The sequence below is a fragment of the Bubalus bubalis genome, chromosome 8 (genome assembly GCF_019923935.1).
Source record: "Bubalus bubalis isolate 160015118507 breed Murrah chromosome 8, NDDB_SH_1, whole genome shotgun sequence".
In the NCBI taxonomy this organism is placed as follows: Eukaryota; Metazoa; Chordata; class Mammalia; order Artiodactyla; family Bovidae; genus Bubalus; species Bubalus bubalis.
In genome coordinates, this window is record NC_059164.1 from 54601447 (window position 1) to 54626445 (window position 24999).

The 24999-nt window shown below is 37.3% G+C and overlaps 1 long non-coding RNA gene across 2 annotated transcripts in view; it reads right to left on the bottom strand.

Annotated features, from left to right (window-relative positions):
* Nucleotides 1–1216: 1216 nt before the first annotated feature.
* LOC123334719 overlaps nt 1217–24999 on the bottom strand; it is a 317276-nt gene continuing 293493 nt past the window's right edge. For both annotated transcript variants that reach the window (XR_006552778.2, XR_006552777.2), the window contains exon 3: nt 1217–3256. This is a non-coding gene — a long non-coding RNA (uncharacterized LOC123334719). The remainder of the gene's footprint in view (nt 3257–24999) is intronic.

A 24999-nucleotide genomic window follows, 5' to 3' on the forward strand; every position in this document is an offset into this window, starting at 1 on the left:
GATGAGGTGGTTGGATGGCATCACTGACTCAATGGTCATGAGTTTGAATAAACTCCAGGAGTTGGTGATGGACAGGGAGGCCTGGCATGGTATAGTCCATAGGGTTGCAAAGAGTTGGACACAACTGAGCAACTGAACTGAACTGACTGAACATTTAATATTGGGCTTCTCTGGTGATTCAGATGGTAAGAATCTGCCCGCAGTGTGGGAGACCTGGGTTCAATCCCTGGATTGGGAAAACTCCCCTGGAGAAGGGCATGGCAACCCACTCCTGTATTCTTGCCTGGAGAATCCCATGGACAGAGGAGACTGGCAGGCTGCAGTCCATGGGGTCACAAAGAGTCAGACATTACTGAGCAACTTTCACTTCCTTTTTTTTTGTTTTACTTTCATTTAATATTTACTGTTAATTCATTAACATTGAACTAATGGCTAACCACACTCTAACTCATGCTTGAATGAAGCTAATAAAGAGTATCCAACACACATTTTTTTCCATGAGGCACATTATGGCCTTCCTGTGCTTAGGGGTTATTTTATCCAGTGAAATAAAAAGAAAAAGCACAAAAATGTGAAAAACATGGCACTAAATGTGCTGTTAAAAATAACACTTGTTTACAGTCTGAGAGATGAAACACTGCCTGGTTCTACCACAACTGGAGTATTGACTTTAGGGTTACAAGTAAATTTTAGCAAGGAACCAAGTCCATAAATTTGGAATTTATGAATAATAATGATCTGTATATTATTTTCTCGAAAGCAGGTGCTTTGTTACCACCAGATTCTCAAAAAGTTCTATGATCTCTCGCTCTCTAAGGTAAGAAACAAGATCCAGAATGAAGGAAAGTTCATCTGTGCTCCAGACCAACAAACTGAGAATGTTAAATCTGAACACTCTCATGTGTCCTCAGTATAACTGCTTCTGCTATATTTTGATGGGGATCAATAATTTATATTGAGGACTGAGGAGTCATTTAAATAAAAGTACTCTGAAACTCATTTAAGGAAAAAAAAAAAAACTCCAAATAACCTAGTGATCAAATTACCTAGTATTCTAATGTTATAATTAAGCTTTGAACAATAGAATATCTACATTTATTGTAACAATCATGAAGAGAAAAGATGTTATTCACAATGTCATATAGACTTATCTTGAAAGCAAATATAGAAGAAAGTTTCCTCTGATGTAAAGACAGTGATGTGTTTTTTTCTCTGAAGTACTGGCTTGTTTTCATCTCAGGAGCACTATAAATTTTCCTATGATTTTGTTTCCCTGTTTAATGTTCACTGTTGAAAGTTTACCAAATTTATGGTCCAACATCAGCAAATGTACATATGTACACTACCCTTTTGTCTTTCCAGACATCATTTTACTCATGTTCTAATTTTCTCCCCTTCTTTCCATTTATGTTTTATTTTATTGCACCTTAAATTACATCTTAAGAATGAGTGTAGCTAAATAATAAATTCTGAATAAATTTCATTTATAATCTTTTTGAAACTCAAATGGGAGAATGAAAAGTACCAGTATAAATGTGGATGCTACCTTCTGACCAAATAAAAGGTCTAGAGTTATTTTCCTCCAGAAGTTCTTTTAATACTCTATTACATTTCCTCTCCAAGTGTGGTTCCTGGACCAGTAACATTAGTAGGAATCAAGAACTTGTTAGAAATGCAAATTCTTTGGCATCACTCTGCAGCTTCTGACTCAGCAACTCTGAAAGAAGGGCACAGAAATCTGGGTTTCAACAAGCCCACATATCCAAGGTGACTGGGATACATGCTCCATACTGCTCTATTAAAAAGCATCACATGGCTTTCACTCATGCTCTTTTTTGCCCTAAAGACAGATTTATAATTTAATAGTATTCAATTTTGAATGCATTATAATCATCCAGAAAGATTTTTAAAATCATGACGCACAGACTGTACTCCAAAACAATTACACGAGAAGCTGGGATCCAGTTATCAGTATTTTTAACTCTCTCCAAATGTTCTGATAGGCAGTCAAAGTTGACAATCACTACTCTTAACTCTAAAGACTGGTTCACAGGTCCCATCATGAAATCAGTGAATATTCCTGGCAAGTTGGATACTTCAGGCAAAATATCCCTCCAAGAACTCCAAACCACTAAGTTGCTATAGTATTATTTTGAGAAATTAGTAAACTGAATTCATATCTTGTGTATACTAAAATAGATGCAAGATAAGTCCAAGATTTATATGTTTAAAATGTTGTTCTATAAAAGTCCTAGAAGTATATGTGGATGAAATTTTGCAAAATTGTGATATAAAAAAGACATTAGAAATTACTGTGACATAAGCCCAGAAGCAAAAGCAGAGGGATGGATGTATTTCACTGCATAAAAATGAACACAGGATGACACCTTTAACTTTGAGCAGGTGGATTATTTCCTGTGCTACCTTTGCCTTCACTGCAGTGTTAATCCAAACATCAGAACTGAGCACAAGGTCTTCACTAACACAAAGAGGGAAGATAATCTCCTCATAGGCAGAGAATTCTGTCAGTTTCTCAGCATTTCTGTGGCCCAGTTTCATGGCAGAAAAACATGGGAGAACAATGCTGAGACAGTTTTTGTCTGCCTAAAAGGAAATTAAAATTCTCTCAAGGGTAGAAGAAGGTTTGGATCTAAGAGCAGGGAAGACTGGTATACTGCTTCCTGTGTACCTTCCAGGGTTCCTTCCTGGAACACTAAGGAAAAGGCCTCTTCACAGGGGTCTCCATTTGCATCCTCATAAAGGAATGAGAGCAACTGGAATGTCTGAATGAAGAACTCAAAGAAATCCCACCAACCTTCTGTAGCCTCCAAGAATAATAAGAGAGAAGATGAAATTACCCTGAAAAGTATACAACTATGATATAAATTTCAGGAGCCATCTTGAACATCTAAGGTCTCACAGGAGTAACAAGAGGAACCACCAGCAGATGGCAGCATGGACTACTGTACAGTTAGGGACCTCAACCATTGTAGCGAGGCCCACATCAGTGGGTGTTATAGTCATCTCAGCAGCACCAGACAGGACAAAACGCAGCTGAAAGACAATCACACTCCCCCAATGCCACGACCCTCTAAAAGGCCTCCAGAACTTACATGAACCTTGGGAGATCCAGAGGGTAAAGGAATGGAGGGAATCCTGAGTTGCCATAGTTTAAACTTGAAATGATTGGAGTTGCACTGAAGTGAATTAAAATCAGCTGTTATCATGTGGAACAGGAGGTGGGGTTGAAAGAGTGCTGAAAACAGAAGTGAAATTGAGGTATTCAATAATGAAGGAAAATGCTACTAAATGCTACTATATTTTATTTTTTATACACATGACTATAGCTTAAGGAAATTATACGTTAAAAATTTCTGGCAAAAATTTATAAACAAAGTCAAAAGATAAATTATCAAGTGAGAGCAAAATATTTAAACAACATATTTGCCAAACAAAAGGCAAATTTCTTTCACACACACATACATATATACATATATGTGTGTATATATGTGTGTGTGTATATATATATATACACACACACAAAGAACTCTTAGCACCAAGGAAAAGATTATTTTTTATTATACAAAGAGAAATCTACAATAGTAACTGTACAATTCCTTTGTCTGGAATGTGTCCTGTTATTAGAATTCTATAATGGACTAAAAATAAAATAAAAGCAGTCAAATATTCAACCTCATATCAAGAAAAACTTTTACCTCATTGACACATTTATTACTAAAAAACTGGTTTACTGGAAGACCTGAATCCACAATAAACTGTTCAAAACCTAGATAGTAAATCATTCCTCCTTATACTGTACTATCATCATCACAGAATCCACTATTGACTGTCTTTTCTCATTCTACACGTTACCAAGAACTACTTGGTCTCAGGTTTCTCCTCTCTAGTAAGGCTGACTACAAAGCCAAACCCTTTCTACATAGTTCTCCCTCTTTTTTTTCCTTCCTGTGAATAAACAGTTTTGGCCAATCCAATTTTAATTTTTAGGAATTACCTTTGAATTACTTTTGGGAAGCAGATAAAACTAATATGGAGAGAACATAGCTCTCAAAGTCACTACTGTGTATGCCAGGCTTTAGGGTATTATTTCTAAATGGCATCACAGAAGACTATAGATATTTTAAACTCAAGGTAATTGGTAAATATTTTAAAAACAATTAATTTTTTAGTAGTTTTTTAAGTATAGTAAATGTATAAATTATAGAGAGGTAGAAGGAAGAAAAAGTGTCATTTGTAGTTCTCCCATATAATGTCAATGGTCAACATCTTACTGCATTTCCTCCAGTCCATAGCACATCCTTAAAAAAAGTTTCTTATTTTTGTACTTTACATTTTTATATCAGCAAGTTCTTTCCTGAGAACTTTAAACTTTCTTCAAGTATCTTTTATGATAATACAAAATGGATAATCTACTGGAATATTTTTCACTGTTATGACATGCTACCTCTACTTTTGACTTATTGAAAGTGTGGAAAATGGTTTTTTGTATACAGATTTGGGACTTTTTTTTTCCTGAAACTAAAACTGTTCAGGAGAGTAACCCAACTTACTAGATTAGAACATGTACATTTTTAAAGCTCTTTATTTATTTTGCAAAACTCTCATCTCAAGTGTTCAACTTTGCTGCCACTGGAAATGCACAAAACCGCAGTTTACTATTTACTGGGCAAGTATTGGATGTTAGGCACTGTGGTGAGTAATGGGAACACATTAACGAAACTAATTTGCAGTTCCCTCAGTGTGTACTGCTTTTATTTGTTCTAGGCCTTTGCACATGCTGTTGTTGCTACCTGAAATGCTCCTCCTTCTCTGGATAACTGTTGATTGCTTCTGCTTAGATGTTGTTACTATTAGAAACTCAATGTACGTGTGTTCTTTATGGAATCCATCCTTTCCCTATCATAGGCATTATGACTTTGAGTTATAATTTCATGTTTACTTCTCTGTCTCTTCCATGGATTGGAAGCTCCTTGAGGACAGGGTTCCACAGTCACATTTGCATACATACTATCTAAAAATGTTTGGTACCTAAATCACTGCAGATGGTGACTGCAGCCATGATATTAAAAGACACTTACTCCTTGGAAGGAAAGTCATGACCAACCTAGATAGCATATTGAAAAGCAGAGACATTACTTTGCCAACAAATGTTCATCTAGTCAAGGCTATGGTTTTTCCTGTGGTCATGTATGGATGTGAGAGTTGGACTGTGAGGAAGGCTGAGCGCCGAAGAATTGATGCTTTTGAACTGTGGCGTTGGAGAAGACTCTTGAGAGTCCCTTGGACTACAAGGAGATCCAACCAGTCCATTCTGAAGGAGATCAGCCCTGGGATTTCTTTGGAAGGAATGATGCTAAAGCTGAAACTCCAGTACTTTGGCCACCTAATGCGAAGAGTTGACTCATTGGGAAAGACTCTGATGCTGGGAGGGATTGGGGGCAGGAGGAGAAGGGGACGAGAGAGGATGAGATGGCTGGATGGCATCACTGACTCGATGGACATGAGTCTGAGTGAACTCCAGGAGATGGTGATGGACAGGGAGGCCTGGCATGCTGTGATTCATGGGGTCGCAGAGTCGAACATGACTGAGCGACTGAACTGAACTGAACCACATAATAAATACATATATTTTTTAATGTTGAATTAATGAATTACTACTACTATCAGAATGTGTTCATTTTAACTATTAGGGTTGTCTGTTTGCATGTGTGTGTGGTATATGATAGTTTCTGGTTCATTTTTTCTTCTACTTTATTTTTTTTGAAGTATTAATTTTATTTATATGGGTAGCATCTATCAGTATATTCCTTTTTGATTTGACGTATTTTAATTTTAAATTCAACAGATGTTTCTATAAAAAATTTCAAATAGCACTGAAGGATCCAAAGTGAAATACAGACATTCTCTCACACTTTCCCATGGACCATTTTTAAGTTAATGCATATTTTTTCAAATATTTTCTGTGAATATATATGAAAAAGTCTTATGCATTCCTTTCTTCTTTTAATTAAGTAAGATAGTACTATGAATATAGTGTTCTGAAACTTCCTTTTTGTTCCTTAATCTTGGTTATGTATATTTATGAATGGTGTATTACTGTCAAATTAACATATTTGTGTGCATTATTCAAAATAATATTATTGTCATAGATTTCCCATAATTTTTCTTTCTGGTTGTCCATCAGACATTTAACAGGTATGTATTTTTCTCTCATTAATGTATATATTACTGAAAAAAAGTATTACCCTTTCCTTTTTCGTTGTTGTTTAGTTGCTATGCTCAGTTGCTCAGTTGTGTCTAACTCTCTGAAACCGCAGGGACTACAGCCTACCAGGCTCCTCTGTCCATGGAGTTTTCCAGGCAAGAATACTAAAGTGGGGCACCATTTTCTTCTCCAGGGGATCTTATTGAGCCAGGGACTGAACCCACATCTCCTGCATTGGTACATGGATTCTTCACCGCTGAGCCACCTACATTAAATTATAGTCTTTTCATTGTTTTATTCTATTTTTATCTTATTTTAATTTTAGCATATAACCATAACTCTCCCTCATGAATTTAAGATAGTTCTACTTTTGCCTAACATCCCATCCACTCTCAGCATGTTCAGACTTTGCATCTGTAATTATCCCTTTTCTCTTTTGTATTATTAATTTTTCCTTCTCTACTGGATCATTCACATCAGTTCAGAAAACATGCTATAATAATTACTTTCTTGAAAATAAAATAAAAATCTCCACCACCCATGTGTTACACCTTTTTATTGCAAATCTACTCAAAACAGTTGTCTGTACTCATTTTCCAGTTTCATCTCCCATTCTCTCTTGAAACTATACAATAAGATACTCATTTACACTGCATTAAATCTACTCTGGTCAAAACCACCCATCACTTTTAGATTATTAAATGTAATTCTCTATATTCATTTACTCTCTTTTTAAAAAATATTTTATTTACTTAAATTCTAAGTCTTTATAGTCCCCTGATTCTCTTTGTATCTTCCTTTTTGCTGCTGCTGCTGCTGCTAAGTCGCTTCAGTCGTGTCTGACTCTGTGCGACCCCATAGACGGCAGCCCACCAAGCTCCCCCGTCCCTGGGATTCTCCAGGTAAGAACACTGGAGTGGGTTGCCATTGCCTTCTCCAATGCATGAAAGTGAAAAGTGAAAGTGAAGTCGCTCAGTCGTGTCTGACTTTTAGCAACCCCATGGACTGCAGCCTACCAGGCTCCTCTGTCCACGGGATTTTCCAGGCAAGAGTACTGGAGTGGGGTCCCATTGCCTTCTCTGACCTTCCTCTTTACTCCTTCTCAATCTTTTGCTAGATCCACTTTCTTATTTTGCAAAAACTGTGGATCACCTGGAGGCTCCATCTTTCAGATTCTTTTGTATTTACACTCACTTCCTCGATATTATTGTCTATTGTAAATGTATTCTATAAACAGGTGAGTCATTCCCTGTTCTCCAGAATTTATATACAACAACTAGAATGTCTTCCTTACATGTCTAGTAGCCATCACAAAGATAACCAAAAAAGAGCTGTTGATACCTCCTTAGCCATCTTCAACTATCTTCTGATGTGCTCTTCCACTCTTGCAAATACCACCACCATTTGCTCAAAACCAAGACCTTACTATTGCCCTTGAATACTTCTCTCTCAAAGTATACATCCATTCCACCAGTAAATCCATCTGGCCTTTCAACATTCATAATCTGACCATTTAGCATAATCTTCACCACTCTCATCATTATCTAAGCCACCAGCATTTGTCTTCAAGAGTTATGCCATAGCCTCCCAACTGATTTTCCTCTTTTTCAGCTACTACCACCTCCCCCCACCCCATTCCATGCCCTGCCATGGTTTATCATCCACACAAAAACTGCAGTAATTATTTTCAAATGAGCTGCTTACTCTCTTTATTCAATAGCTTTTTATCATACTTAGAATAACACCCAAATCCTGCAGTATGACATACAAAACTCTACATGATCTGACCCCTGACAAGTTATCATTTTCAACTCACTCTCTCCCTTTCTCTCTGTGACAGCCATGGTGGTCTTCTTGTTGCTCCTATATCATCACCTGCATATTCCTAATTCTAGCTCTAAGCTCTTGCTATTCTCTCTACCAAGAATGGCCTTCTCTCAGACATCTTGGTGGATTGCTCCTTTACTGAATTCAGATCTCTGTTCAAACGTCCTCTTCCCTTAGAAAGTGTCACTACTCCCTACCCCTATATCTGATATGGAATCTCCACTAGTCTTTATTGTCTTCTCCCACTTTATTTTTCTTCTTTATACTTACAACTATGTGGTATTATACTTTAGATATATTTGCTTGTTTACTTTCTTTCTCCTCCACTGACCTTAAAAGACAAGTTTTTTCTACTTTGTTTAATCCTTTAGCCAAGTGCCAAGAATACAACCTATGACGTAGTAAGTACTCCATAAATAAATGCTGAATGAAAGAAATATTAAATATTTAACTCCCTAGTCTAATAGGTATTTATTTTAGTATATGGTATAATATAACAACTTGAATACTGTTGTTCTAATATAGTGAATTAACTTTATAAAATCAGTTTACTGTATGCTTTTTCACTTTATAGTGATTTATTAAAAATCCTCTCTCACATACTAAATTATTTTATAAGTTATTTTTGGGGGTTATTTAATATATTTGATTGGTTACTCTGCCAGTAGGACTTTTAAAATTAGTTCTATGATACTCTTTTATATTTTATAATAATAATCCCTCCCTCTTTGATTTATAGAAAGTTCTCCATTATAATAACTTTGTATTCTTTCAAAATACATTTAGAATACTTTGTTATATGGTAAAATGTCACTGGAATTTTTATTGAAACTATAATTGATGGGTGAGTAATTGATACTTCAAAATAATTATTCTTCCTAATATAAGCATCTCTTACTAAAAAGCACTTAGGTAGAGTGTTATAGTTTTCCTTGTGTGAATATCACATATTTTCTAATATTAAGGTCATTCTTTTGTCATGTATCTGCTTACAGGGATTGAAAATGAGATTTCTGAATTATACATTTTCATTTATTCTTAGTATGGGGAGGGAGGGGGGAGGGAGGTTCAGGATGGGGAACACATGTATGCCTGTGGCGGATTCATTTCAATATATGGCAGAACCAATAAATATTGTAAAGTTTAAAAATAAAATAAAATTAAAAAATAAATAAATAAAATAAATTGCATTAAAATAAAAATGTAACTAGGTATTTATCTAACTTTGGAGGTGAAAGGCTTAAAAAACTGAATTCTGAAAACTGAAATTCTATTGAACCTGAAAACTGAATTCTGAAAACTCTATTATTGAAGGAAAGTAAAGATGATATAAATAAATGGGGAAATATCCCATGTTCAGGCTTCCCAGGTAGCTCAGATGGTAAAGAATCTGCCTACAATGCAGGAGACCAGGTTCAATCCTTGGGTCAGGATGCTCCTTTGGAGAAGGGCATAGGAACCCACTCCAGGATTCTTGCTTAGAGAATTCAATGGACAGAAGAGCCTGGCGAGCTGCAGTCCATGTGGGCTATAGTCCATGGGGTCACAGTCAGACACAGCTGAGCGACTAACACTTATTTTTTTTTTAAGTTTTTATTTTTTATTTATTTATTTTAATTGGAGGCTAATTACTTTACAATATTGTAGTGGTTTTGCCAAACATTGACATGAATCAGCCATGGGTGTACATGTGTTCCCCATCCTGAACCCCCTCCCACATCCCTCCCCATCCCATCCCTCAGGGTCATGCCAGTGCACCAGCCCTGAGCCCCCTGTCTCATGCATCGAACCTGTACTGGCGATCTGTTTTACATATGATAATATACATGTTTCAATTCTCTCAAATCATCCCACCCTCGCCTTCTCCCACAGAGTCCAAAAGACTGTTCTATACATCTGTGTCTCTTTTGCTGTCTCGCATAGGGGTTATCATTACCATCTTTCTAAATTCTCTATATATGCATTAGTATACTGTATTGGTGTTTTTCTTTCTGGCTTACTTCACTCTGTACACTTTCACTTTCACAATCCTAAATTCACTGATTGGAAGAATTAGTACTGCTAAATTTTCAATACTACTCAAAGCAATATACAGGTTTAATGTAATCCCTATCAAAACACACATGACATTTTTCACAGAACTAGAACAAAAGGTTCTAAAATTTATACCCCAAATAGCCAGAGCAATCTTGAGAAAATAAGAACAAAGCTAGAGGTGTCATGCTCCCTGACTTCATATTGTATTGCAAAGCTAGAATCACCCAAACAGTATACACAAAAGCAGACATATAGATCAATGGAACAGAACAGTGAGCCCAAAAATAAACCTATGCATCCATGATCAATTAATATATGACAAAGGAGGCAGGAATATACAATGGAGAAAAGATAGTCTCTTCAATGAGTGGTGCTGGGAAAACTGAACATAAAAGAATGAGATTACATTTTCTCAAATCTTATACAAAAATAAACTCAAAATGGATTAAAGATCTAAATACAAACCTGGAAACCACAAAATTCCTAAAAAAATATAGACAGAACACAATTTGACACAAATGGTAGCAATATTTCTTTTGATCTATCTCTTGAGGGAAAGGAAATAGAATCTAATTAAACCAAAGAGCTTTTACACAGAAAAGGAAACCACTGGCAAAATGAAAAGACAACCTACTGAATGGGAGAAAATATTTGCAAATATGAGTGACAAGGAGTTAATACCAAAAATACATAAACCACTCAGGTAACTCAACATCAAAACCCCAAACAACCCAATTAAAAAATGGGCAGGTCTGAACAGACATTTTTTCTAATATACAGATGGCATATAGATATTCAAAAAGATGCTCAACATTGATAATCATCAGAGAAATGCAAATCAAAATCACAATGAGATATCACCACACACCTGTCAGAATGGCTATCATCTAAAAGTCTACAGATAACAAATGCTGGTGATGATGTGGAGAAAAGGGAACCCTAGTACACTGTTGCTAGGAAAATAAATTGGTACAGCCACTAAGGGAAGCAATACGGAGGTTTCTTAAAAAGCTGAAAATAGATCTATCATATGATCTAGAAATTCCACTGCTGGTATATATCTGAAGAAATTGAAAACACTAATTCAAAATGGAACAGGTACCCCAATATTCATACCAGTATTATTTATAATAGCCAAGATATGGAAGCAACCAAAGTGTCCCTCAGCAAATGAATGGGTAAAGAAGATGTGATATATATACAATGGAATACTATTCATTCATAAAAATAGTGAAATTTTGCATCTACGATAACATGGATGGACCTGGAGGGTATTATTCTTAATGAAATAAGTCAACAGGGAAAGAAATAGTGCATGTTATCACCTACTTGTGAAATCTTAAAAAATTAAAATAATGTATATAACAAATCAGAAACAGACTCACATGTATAAATAACAAACTAATGATTACCAGAGGGGATGGGGGGAGGGGAAAGATAAGGGTAATGAATTAACAGTGCAAACTACTATGTATAAAATAAAAAAGGTGCAAGGATATATTGTACAGCACAAGGAATATAGTCAACACTTTATAATAACTTTAAATAGAGTGTGTGTATACTCAGTCATACACTCTAGTCATGTCCAACTCTTGGCAATCCCATGGACTATAGCCCACCAGGCTCCCCTGTCCATGAGATTTTCTAGGCAAGAATACTGGAGTGGGTTGCTATTTGCTCCTCCAGGGATCTTCCCAACCCAGGGATTGAACCCGTGTCTCCTTCATTGGCAAGTGGATTATTTACTACTGAGTCACCTGGGAAACCGCTTAAATAAAGCATAATCTATAAAAACATATAATCATTATGTTGCAAACCTGAAACTAATATAATGTAAATCAACTGTACTTCAATAAAGAAATGGTAAAATAAAAGTAATAAAAAGATTTTTCAGTAGTGCTATTTTCATATGTTCAGCTGAAGTCAAAGAAAACACAGTTAATTCATTAAGTAATACATCTCTTTCTCACAGATAAGACTCATTCTAAAATCAAGTTTCTGATGACAAAATAATAATGATAATAACAATAACAACAATAAAAAAAACCCCATTCAGTAAATGTTTCAAAATGGAAGAATTCAATTTTGGAGTTTTATTTTAATTTTTTCTACCTTAAGATGCTATAAAGTTAAACAGAAGTGCTTTGGTCTTAATAGTCAAATTCTTATAATCAAAACTCATAGTCAAATTCTTAATTATTGCTTCTCAGATTCCTCCTCCTTTCTTCTACCATGTAAAGCTGGTTACCCTCTCTTCTAACCATTCTGCAGCCTGATTTATGCTTCCTGATTCAAAACTAAAATCCACCCAAGAAAGGCCAGAGCTGGAGAATAAGTAAGTATGGTAGTCAGGATTTGTGGAAAAATAATATGTACTATTTGTTAGGATCAGCATCACACTGTTTCTCTTTTCATTAAAAGGATAACCTAGAGTTGACTGCTGCTACGAAGAATGTCCCTGCCTGTGATTGATGTTACCTATTTACACAGAAAAATATTTCCTTACAGCTGTTTTCCAACATTTAAATAAATCACACCTCCCACCATATGGTAGAGAAAAGGGGCCAGCACAGCTCTCAGTCGGCAATGCTCAGCTTAACCTGGTGGCATTTATTAGGCCACAGCATTTATTATAACCTGTGACAATAAGAAAACATGAGATGAAATACATTAAATAAGTTAAAAACACAATTTACATATCTGAATCACAGTTCAATTTCACTAAGTGAACAAACACTAAATTAGCTTATTCCCCTTTAAGAGAACAAAACAGTAACTGATTTCAGTGTACAAGGTAAATTAATCACTATATGCATTTCATTCATGAATTGCACATCTCAGATCTCACAGTGCCACTATACAATATTTTTTTACTTTAAAGTCTGTTCATTGGTTCCCATGAAACTGATAACTTGGACAAAATTGAAGACATGGGAAAGAAACCCCTGAAGTTTGAATAGTGTGGTGGGATGGATTTTTCTACAGACATGATCACATTGTGATGGGAATATCATGATGAACTCAGTTCCCAGAGGCCAGCACCAGCAATAAAAGTAAAAATGCCTTAGTAATCCTGCATTGGTTAAAATCATCTTAACAATAGCCCATTGTGGTATTATTTACAGTTCCCTTTGTTATTTAATAAAGAATATTCACCTTACCCTAACCAAATAACTTACTGCACATTTTTAACTGTCTAAAGGGTTATGGTGTTGTGTGCACGTGCATATACGTATGTATGTGTGTCTATATGTGCACAGGGAGGGGTAATTTTAAGATAAGACCTGTAAGATATCATCAGTCATTAATGTCTTTTTAAATACAGATAAGATAAATTATGGTAGAAAGTGAAGAGGAACTAAAAAGCCTCTTGATGAGAGTGAAAGAGGAGAGTGAAAAAGTTGGCTTAAAGCTCAACATTCAGAAAATGAAGATCATGGCATCTGGTCCCATCACTTCATGGGAAATAGATGGGGAAACAGTGGAAACAGTGTCAGACTTTATTTTGGGTGGCTCCAAAATCACTGCAGATGGTGACTGCAGCCATGAAATTAAAAGATGCTTACTCCTTGGAAGAAAAGTTATGACCAACCTAGATAGCATATTCAAAAGCAGAGACATTACTTTGCCAAAAAAGGTCCGTCTAGTCAAGGCTATGGTTTTTCCAGTGGTCATGTATAGATGAGAGAGTTGGACTGTGAAGAAAGCTGAGCGCTGAAGAATTGATGCTTTTGAACTGTGGTGTTGGAGAAGACTCTTGAGAGTCCCTTGGACTGCAAGGAGATCCAACCAGTCCATTCTAAAGGAGATCAGCCCTGGGTGTTCTTTGGAAGGACTGATGGTGAGGCTGAAACTCCAATACTTTGGCCACCTCATGCGAACAGTTGACTCACTGGAAAAGACTGATGCTGGGAGGGATTAGGGGCAGGAGGAAAAGGGGACAACAGAAGATGAGATGGCTGGATGGCATCACTGACTCGATGGATGTGAGTTTGAGTGAACTCCGGGAGATGGTGATGGACAGGGAGGCCTGGCGTGCTGCAATTCATGGGGTCGCAAAGAGTCGGACATGACTGAGCGACTGAACTGAACTGAACTGAAGATAAATTTAGACCTCAAGGTATTATAGATTCCTTAATCCAGTGTTCCATTCTACGCATGCTACCTCTCCAAGGTGATTTTCTTTATACTACTATAGTAAAGAAAGAAACCCCCAGAGGAAGGAGCTGTAACTAAGGCAGAAGCTGAGCTATTGCTCTGCACGGTCTTCCTCACATGAAGCTGTTATGTACTGTACTGTGTCTGCTTACAGCAAATTCTTAAATTGAAGACCTAATCTCCAATGCAACTGTATTGGAAATAGGGCCTTTAGAAATATAATTAAGATTAAATGATGTTATATGGATAGGGTCCCTACAGGATTGGTCTCCTCATAAGTAAAGAAGAGACACCAGAGATTGCTCTTATTCTCTCTATACACAAGCACAAAGGAAAGGCCATGTGAGCACATATCAAAAAAGTAGCCATTCACAAGCCAGAAAGAAAGCCTTCACCAGAAACCAAATTTGCTAGCACCATGATCATGGACTTTTAGCTTCCATAACTTTTAGAAAATAAATGTCTGTTGTTTAAGCAGCCCACTCTATTATATTTCCTTATGGCAGTCTGAGCTGACTAATACAGAAGGTCATCTTTTAATCATTTGCTCTCCTCTTGTAGCCTCCAAATTTCACCTGTAACTTCCTACCTTCATTCATTTCTTAACTTTAGCATTCTCCCAAGTTAGAGAAATTAGAGATTTAGATACTGTCAGTGTTTTTGTCTCTAATGCAGTTGTGGATTTTTTTTCTAATTCTGCAACATGTGACATTATTTTCTGCTAACCATTCAAACACAGCTGAGTGTTGGATCCATGTCTTCTGGTTTTTCCTCTGGACATATTGCTCCTATTATTGTCAGAAGTGTCAGTGGGAGTAGACAAAGATTGGACCCTAAATATTGTTTACTTTTCTCATTGGACTCCTAATTGGAAACACGTAATGTCACAGATGCATCAAACCCTCTCTGAACCAGTGTGGTGCCAGAATCTTTTAACATATATTAAGACTGTCTTTAAAACATATATTAAGATTGCCAAGTTTTAGGATGATAGGGATGACCTTGAGGAAGGGCCCTCAGAATTTGAACTTGTGCCTGTGCCTTGAAGCTTAGGACATGCTTCATCTTCATCATATTCATCAAAAGCAGGGGCATCACTTCAAAGAAAGTCCTGAGAGGTCACTTTTAATAATAGAAATAATAGTAATAGTAGTAAAAAGTCTGTCTTGGTGGGTCATTTATGGGATGAGGGGGCTGTGTATTCTTCTTGCATCAGTACATTTATTTCAGTTTCTTATTAATTCTTATAGCTTTCAGTTCATTCTTTTTTCTTAGTATATAATTATACCATCTGCAAATGAGGATAATTTTACATTTCCTTTCTAATAATTATACCTCTTATTTCAGTTTCATAACTTATGGCTTTGATTAGTGCTTTCGGAACAATTAGATAACAATGATAATAACAGGCATTTTTGTTTTCCACCTGATTTTAACTGGATTCTATTAAGAATGAAGTCCACCACTGATTTGAGATGAATATTGCTACAAAAACAATATATGTTGATGAAATTTTATATGTGAGTCCAGAAAGATATTTTAAAAATAAGATATGAGTGTAAAGTTTTTCCAGGTTTTTTTCTGATATTATTAAAATTACAAAATTGCTTTTTTTCTTTTCTATTCTGTTGTAGGAAGTAGTACATTAATTGTTTTCTTAATACTGAACTAATTTTGTATAACAATTATGATTTTGAATACAAAATGGATAAACCAGACCACCCTCTAAGGAATGTTTAATCACTAAACATGTTGAACATACTTGTGTCCTATAAAAGATTCATATTCAACTGTGATCCCAATCAGCAAGTTTTTCTTCCCACTAAAGGGAATAAACTATAACCCTTTCAATTGTGGCAGTAAATAGCAAACAGACTGCTGAAAGACTTCTTTACACATAAAGACTTCTTTATACGTAAAGAAGAAAAACAGGCATAGGACAGCACATGCAAATCAGAAAGGAGCCATTCTCCGCTTAATACTAAGCAAATAGAAGGAGGCATTTTGTAAAGTACATTAAAGGAAACATTGCAGTACAAATCAACTGGTAAAGACTTGTCAACTGAAAGCAAACTTTGAGCAATTACATTAGCAAATAATTAGAATAATTTGTAAACAGTACTAAAGACCCTGCAACAAAGGAACCACATGGACCTGTGTCCCTTTCTTTTGTGCCCATAGCATTCTGGGCTTATCTCTATTATTCAGTAGTATATCTAGTATTGGAAAAGATTCTACTGAACAATAGGACTTATGCTTGCAGTTATGAGAAATAACTCAATGGCATTAAACAAGAAGTAGCCTGACACTACACAGTGGGAGAAAATCTGTCTCCAGCTGAGATTCCTGCAACTAAATTTTGATTCTTGTCCAGAGGAGTCTATTTAACTCTCCCCATATTATAAGCGCAACAGAGAAAGGCATGAACAGAAAGAACTCTTATCATGGCCAAAATGCAGCAGGCAGAGACATTAAGTGGAAAGTAACTTATCATACATGATAGTTATTGGAAGTTCCCATACAGAGCTGGCATCATATATAGTAAACTGAAAAGTCAATCTATCCCCTAAGAAATACGTGATAAAGATTTGGAAGGGAGTATCCTGTAGTGAAAAGATGGTGGGAGTTAACCATCAGGGAGCTGAATCTTGACTGAGATATTTCTACAAGTCCATAAGCAACTACATAAAATCTGAGACTATTTTTCTTCACCTGTAAAATAGAGATAAAAATATCTACGTTGAGAAGATACTGGAGCTATTTGAAATGTTTATCTGTAGCTCAGAGCCATGGGAAGATCCCTTGGAGGAAGACATGGCAACATATTTGCCTCGGAAATTCCATGAACAGAGGAGCCAAGCGGGTTACAGTCCATGGGGTCACAAAAGAATCAGACACAACTTAGCAACTTCAAAAACAACAATATATGCTAAGGATTCAATAAGAAATGGTTTTTACTTTATTATTATTCATTCAATCTCAGAATGATAAGCTGCCCATGAAAGGAGACTGCATAACAATCATGCGCAGGGAAGATTAAGATGAGATTGAATGGTGGTGGGTCTGCTTGAACGAAACAAAGAATACATTCCACACAATTTGCTGGGACTATACCCCAAAATTAAACCAAGACAAAGGAGCTTGGCCTGAAACTTTGCAGACGTTTTAGTTCATGAAGAATTAATCTCTGTTACCACTAAGAAGAAATAATACTACATTTGTGGCAGAAATTTCTCAAGACTCACTTTAATGACAGAGTAACTTGAAAGTCATGAAGAAGGTGCTCTGGAAGTAGATGTAACTTGGAGCAGTCACTGTTGGCAGAGGATGCTCAGCTTGGTGGAGCAGAGCTTGGAAGGAAGCTGATGCACTGCATGGGCACAGGTGCCCCGTGTCACATTCAGAAAGATACACAGTGACAATCCTGTTCTGTGCAAGAACTGGGACCACTTATTGGACTACTGGGGCTTCCCTGGTGCCTCAGATGGTAAAGAATATGCCTGCAATGCAGGAGACCTGGGTTCAGTACCTGTGTTGGGAAGATCCCCTGGAGGAGGACATGGTTTTATTATTAATAAAGCTCCTTTGTCTTGGTTTAATTCTTGGGTATAGTCCCAGGAAATTGTGTGAAATGTATCCTTCCTTGTCGTTCAAGTGGGCCCATCACCATTCAGTCTCATCTTCGTCTTCCCTGCACATGATTGTCATGGTCTCCTGTTTCCATGGGTAGCTCATCATCATTCTGAGATTGAATGAATAATAATAAAGTATTATCATTATTAATACCCACTTCAATATTCTTGGCTGGAGGACCCCCAAGGACAGAGGAGCCTGGTGCACTACAGTTCATGGAGTCACAAAGAGTCGGACACGACTGAGCAACTAAGCACATTCAATAAGAAATGGTTTTTACTTTATTATTACTGAAGCAAACCTAGAGAACTATAACAGATACTTTGAAATATATTTAAATAGAAATGAGACCTAACACAAAGAAGTGACATTTTCATTCACTGTGGAACAAGAATGCGGAACACAGAAAAATATGAATAAAACGGGAAAAGAGGACCTCAGTATGCATGAGGATGGAGATGGAAGGCTCTCCCTGAAGCTCTATTAGCTCTTAGTCAAACTTAGCCCCTCAGGTAGGAAAATGGGACAATTACATCTGAGTACACAACGTACTCAAGACAATTTCCACATCAGTCAGTCCCTCCCATCAGGAAGCTTCCATAAGCCTCTTATCCTTCTCAAACAGAGGGCAGACATACTGAAAACCACAATCACAGAAAACTAACCAATCTGATCACATAGCCCACAGCCTTGTCTAATATGAAACTATGAGCCAGGCCATGTACAGCCACCGAAGATGGACAGGTCATGGTGGAGAGTTCTGACAAAATGTGGTCCACTGGAGAAGGGAATGGCAAACCACTTCAGTATTCTTGCCTTGAGAACCCCATGAACAGTATGAAAAGGCAAAAAGATAGGACATTGAAAGATGAATTTCCCAGGCCGGTAGGTGCCCAGTATGCTACTGGAGACCAGTGGAGAAATAACTCCAGAAAGAATGAAGAGACAGAGCCAAAGCAAAAACAACACCCAGTTGTGGGTGTGACTGGTGATAGAAGCAATGTCCAATACTATAAAGAGCAATATTGCATAGGAACCTGGAATGTTAGGTCCTTGGATCAAGGCAAATTGGAAGTGGTCAAACAGGAGATTGCAAGAGTAAACGTCAACATTTTAGGAATCAGGGAGCTAAACAGGACTGGAATGGGTGAATTTAACTCAGCTGACCCTTGTGTCTACTACTGTGGGCAAGAATCCCTTAGAAGAAATGGAGTAGCCATCATAGTCAACAAGAGAGTCTGAAATGCAGTATTTAGATGCAATCTCAAAAATGACAGAATGACCTCTGTTCATTTCAAAGGCAAACCATTCAATATCACAGTAATCCAAGTCTATGCCCCAATCAATAATACTGCAGAAGCTGAAGTTGAGTGGTTCTATGAAGACCTACAAGACCTACTAGAACTAACACCCAAAAAAGAAGTCCTTTTCATTACAGGGGACTGGAATGCAAAAGTAAGAAGTCAAGAAACACCTAGAGTAACAGGCAATTTTGGCCTTGAAGTACAAAATGAAGCAGGGCAAATGCTAATAGAATTTTGCCAAGAGAACGCACTGGTCATAGCAAACATCCTCCTCCAACAACACAAGAGAAGACTACACACAGACATCACCAGATGGTCAACACTGAAATCAGATTGATTATATTCTTTGTGGCTAAAGATGGAGAAGGGCTATACTGTCAGCAAAATCAAGACCAGGAACTGATTGTGGCTTAGATCATGAACCCCTTATTGCCAAATTCAGTCTTAAATTGAATAAAGTAGGGAAAACCACTCAACTATTCAAGTATGACCTAAATCAAATTCCTTATGATTATACAGTGGAAGTGAGAAATACATTCAAGGGATTAAATCTGATAGACAGAGTGGCTGAAGAATTATGGATGGAGGTTCAAGACATTGTACAGGAGACAGGGATCAAGACCACACCCAAGGAAAAAAAATGCAAAAACTCAAAATGGCTGTCTGAGGAGGCCTTACCAATAGCTGCGAAAAGAAGAGAAGTGAAAGCAAAGAAGAAAAGGAAAGATATACCCATTTGAATGCAGAGTTCCAATGAACAGCAAGGAGAGATAAGAAAGCCTGCCTCAGTAGTTAGTGCAAAGAAATAGAGGAAAACAATAGAATGGGAAAGACTAGAGATCTCTTCAAGAAAATTAGAGATACCAAGGGAACATTTCATGCAAAGATGTGCACAATAAAGGACAGAAATGGTATAGACCTAACAAGAAGAAGATATTAAGAAGAGGTGGCAAGAATACACAGAAGAACTATACAGAAATGATCTTCACTTCCCAGATAAGCATGATGGTATGATCACTCTCCTAGAGCCAGACATCCTGGAATGGGAAGTCAAGTGGGCCTTAGAAAGCATCACTACGAACAAAGCTAGGGGAGGTGATGGAATTCGAGTTGAACTATTTCAAATCCTAAAAGATGATGCTGTGAATGTGCTGCACTCAATATGCCAGAAAATTTGGAAAACTCAGCAGTGGTCATGGGCTGGAAAAGGTCAGTTTTCATTCCAATCCCAAAGAAAAGCAATGCCAAAGAATGCTCAAGCTACCACACAATTGTGCTCATCTCACAAGCTAGCAAAGTAATGTTCAAAATTTTCCAAGCCAGGCTTCACCAGTACATGAACCATGAACTTCCAGATGTTCAAGCTGGTTTTAGAAAAGGCAAGGAACCAGAGGTCAAATTGCCAACATCCATTGGATGATCAAAAAAACAAGACAGTTCCAGAAAAACATCTATTTCTGCTTTATTGACTATGCCGAAGCCTTTGATTGTGTTTAGTTCAGTTCAGTTCAGTTGCTCAGTCGTGTCTGACTCTTTGCGACCCCATGAATCACAGCACGCCAGGCCTCCCTGTCCATCACCAACTCCTGGAGTTCACCCAAACTCATGTGCATCAAGTCGGTGATGCCATCCAACCATCTCATTCTCTGTCATCCCCTTCTCCTCCTGCCCCCAATCCCTCCCAGCATTAGGGTCTTTTCCAATGAGTCAACTCTTCACAATGAGGTGGCCAAAGTGTTGGAGTTTCAGCCTCAGCATCAGTCCTTTTGACTGTGTGGATCACAACAAACTGTGGAAAATTCTGAAAGAGGTGGGAATATCAGTTCACTTGACTTGCCTCTTGAGATATCTGCATGCAGGTCAGGAAGCAACAGTTAGAACTGGACATGGAACAACAGACTGGTTCCATATAGGGAAAAGAGTACATCCAGGCTCTATATTGTCACCCTGCTTATTTAACTTCTATGCAGAGTACATCATGAGAAATGCTTGGCTGGAGGAAACACAAGCTGGAATCAAGATTGCTGGGAGAAATATCAATCACCTCAGATATGCAGATGACACCACCCTTATGGCAGAAAGTGAAGAGGAACTAAAGATCCTCTTGATGAAAGTGAAAGAGGAGAATAAAAAAGTTGGCTTAAAGCTAAACATTCAGAAAACTAAGATCATGGCATCTGGCCCCATCACTTCATGGTAAATAGATGTGAAAACAGTGGAAACAATTACAGACTTTATTTTGGGGGGCTCCAAAATTACTGCAGATGGTAATTGCAGTCATGAAATTAGAAGACACTTACTCCATCAAAGAAGAGTTATGACCAATCTAGACAGCATATTGAAAAGCAGAGACATTACTTTGCCAACAAAGATTCTTCTAGTCAAGGCTATGGTTTTTCCAGTAGTCATGTATGGAATGTGAGAGTTGTATTATGAAGAAAGCTGAAGGCCAAAGAATTGATGCTTTTGAACTGTGGTATTGGAGAAGACTCTTAAGAGTCTTTTGGACTGCAAGGAGATCCAACCAGTCTATCCTAAAGGAAAGCAGTCCTGAATATTCATTGGAAGGACTGATGCTGAAACTGAAACTCCAATACTTTGGCCACCTGATGTGAAGAACTGTCTCATTTGAAAAGACCCTGATGCTGGGAAAGATTGAAGGCGAGAGGAGAAGGGGACAACAGAGGATGAGATGGTTGGATGGCATCACTGACTCAATCACATGAGTTTGAGTAAACTCTGGGAGTTGGTGATGGACAGGGAGGCTTGGCATGCTGCAGTCCATGGGGTCGCAAAGAGTCAGACACGAGTGAGCTACTGAACTGAACTGAACTGAACTGAACATGATGTAAGTTTTACAGGTATTTGCATTTATGTTCATGTTAAGGTATAATAATATATGGACTGTGTCAATTTGAAGTTGGGATCCACAATTCTCAAGGAATCTTCTTTTGATCTCCATGAAACTCTATGTTAGATAACCATATACAGAGATAGCCTCAAAAGATACCCCAGAAATTCTGGAGTCCAGCATGAGTAGAATGAGTAAGCAGTACCTCTTTAAGAATCATGTTTTAACACTCTTTTCTGTCTCGCTGAATTATGCATCTTATCGTATGTCACCTGGTCTTTTTGATGTTTGTTTCAGTGCCTATGACTCATTTGACTGTGAGTTCCCTGAAAAGAAGGGATAGACCTCCCATTCCAGTATTCTTGGGCTTCCCTTGTGGCTCAGCTTGTAAAGAATCCACGTGCAATGCAGGAGACCTGGGTTTGATCCCTGCGTTGGGAAGATTTCCTGGAGAAGGGAAAGGCTACCCACGTTCGTATTCTGGCCTGGAGAATTCCATGGACTACAGTGCAGGGGTTCGCAAATAGTCAGACACAACTGAGCAACTTTCATTTTCACTTCTCCCTGAAAATAGGTACAGTTTTGCTCACCCTGTGTTTCCTGATACCATGTACAACAAGCATAGTTGCCTTAGGGCCACTGTAGGACTTAGATGTTTTTTAGAAGTGTCACTCCACATCATTTGCAACATGTTAAATTTTAAAAGCCACATTATGGCTCATTTAAAAGATTATTTTTAGTATAAAATCTTACAGATATGTATAATTTTATTTTTTAATTTGGCTATAAGCCAAACACCTATGAATGGTGCTAAATTTTTCAGTCTCATAATGCATACCCAGGAATTCTTCCAACGTGAAATAATCTAAATAACATAATTTTTTCAATAGTCATGAAATTTTAATGGGCAGGAACCTTAACTATTAATGAGGTTGTAACAATATTAATTTTGGTAGTTGTTAAACATTTATTATTTTTAATTCTTCTGGATTATTTTCTTTTTTATATTTTGCAATCAATGATTTTTTCAGTTCTTTTATACTGTTGATGACCTTTGAAGAGCCAGAAGACCTAAGCAGAAGACATAGATTAACAGGCATTGATGGCATATAGTAGGAAGCCAATTAGTGTTTTGGGGTTAGATTGGTAATTTGAGAATATACACATACCACTGCGTATTAGCCAAAGCCATAGCATAATTTATGGTACAATTTTATTTAGTGCTATCACCACTAAGCCATTTATACACAGCAGTTGCTGGCCGTGTTGGTCATAGTGTTGGCAAATCGAGAAAGAAACATTTCCAGGCCAGAGGCGGAAGTTATCCCATAGATGTCAGCAGGGGGAAACCAATGTGAAAGAAGATGAACAGAAGTCCAACACCCTCAGATTTTGGAGAGAGAAGTTGGGCCTCACATGTATTAGCAATATTAGAGCCAGACCTTGTGGCTGATACTCATTAAGCGAGAAAGAGCTGGCAAGTGGACCCAAACATTTCTCTGATCACATCTTCTCTAAGGATGCCTGCCTTGACAAACCCTGCTCTCCAAACCGTGTATGAATGACTGCAAAGAACAAATTCTCCTGAGCACAAGGGACCATCTTATTCCTCAGATGTACTGTGACAGAAAGCAAACACCTTTAAATAGTTGAGAGACATCCAAGGGAGCAGTTTGATCGATCCTAGGTTGAGATGGCCCATGTTTGCTCAGTCACCATCACCCTGGTGGCAATTCTGTTACTTTTTAAAGATCTTTTACTTGTCCACACTGGACCTATAGGTCTCAACTGGGTCAGTATCTGCCCAGGAAGCAATACTGCAAGACTGCACTATCATCACTAGGCAGGCTGAAAACAGATTTGAGAGTTTTAAAGCATATCTGATTGAATAAGTTTCCTAAAGAAATTTGGTATTTTGACCTCAGACTGTTCTTTCAGTATTGTTCCAGGGTAAGGATCCTGAACACTAGACTTGGAACAGAGTCTTGGTAGGCAGTTAGTTACAACTGAAAATTTAATTTGCCTTAGTAATTTCCAAGTATACCTGAACTTTAATTGAGTATCTAACTCTGAATTATGGTTTTATTTAGTAAGTTATTAAAATTTTTTCTTAAAATGTGTTGCGTATAGAATTACCAGTCATCTGTTGGTATGAAGTGCAGATCTGTACAAAATACATCTCTCAGCAATATGTCTCCAGAAACTTGATAATTGTATCCATGTTTGGACGCTCTCTTACTAAAGGTTTTTGTGAGACACACAAATGACAAGTATTGTATTATAACTGTCATACTTTATAAAAATTACTATGTTCCTGGAGCAAAATTATCTAGCCCAAAGGTGCTAAGCCTTAGAGAGGAGGGCTAGAAACTAACATGCACTGAAGATATACTATGTGTTAATACATAAGGTTTCTATCTCTCTCCTTCTCACTCTATAGAAACAGATATAGATTTAGATATAGGTATAGATAGATACATCTTTTATAAGCATTGCATCACAATTGTGTTTGTCCATAACTGACCATTTTCAAAGCAAAATCTGTTACCATGAATAACATAAGTCTGGATGATTTGGGAGCCCTCTCTTACTTGCTTAATGATATTCAGTGACTCCCTGTCTCCCACTGGATAAAGTTTGAATAATTCTGCCTGCTTTTCAAGGTCCTCACTGGTCTTACTACCCAGTCTGTCTTATTTCTTCTTATTTTCCACATAGTCCCTCTGAGCAATGTGGATCAGTATTTGCACTGTCCTATAAATATATTATACTCAATGTCACCCCAAGCTTTGTTATTTCCTCTTCTGTCCCCTAGGCAAATGTCACCAGTTCTCCAAGGATCCCTCCATAGTTCATCATTTAGCAGAGTTCAGTGAGCAGAAATGCTACAAAGACTATTGTTGTTGTCATCTTATAACATAATCTTACTTATAGTATTCACAAGCATGGATTTAAAACAATGA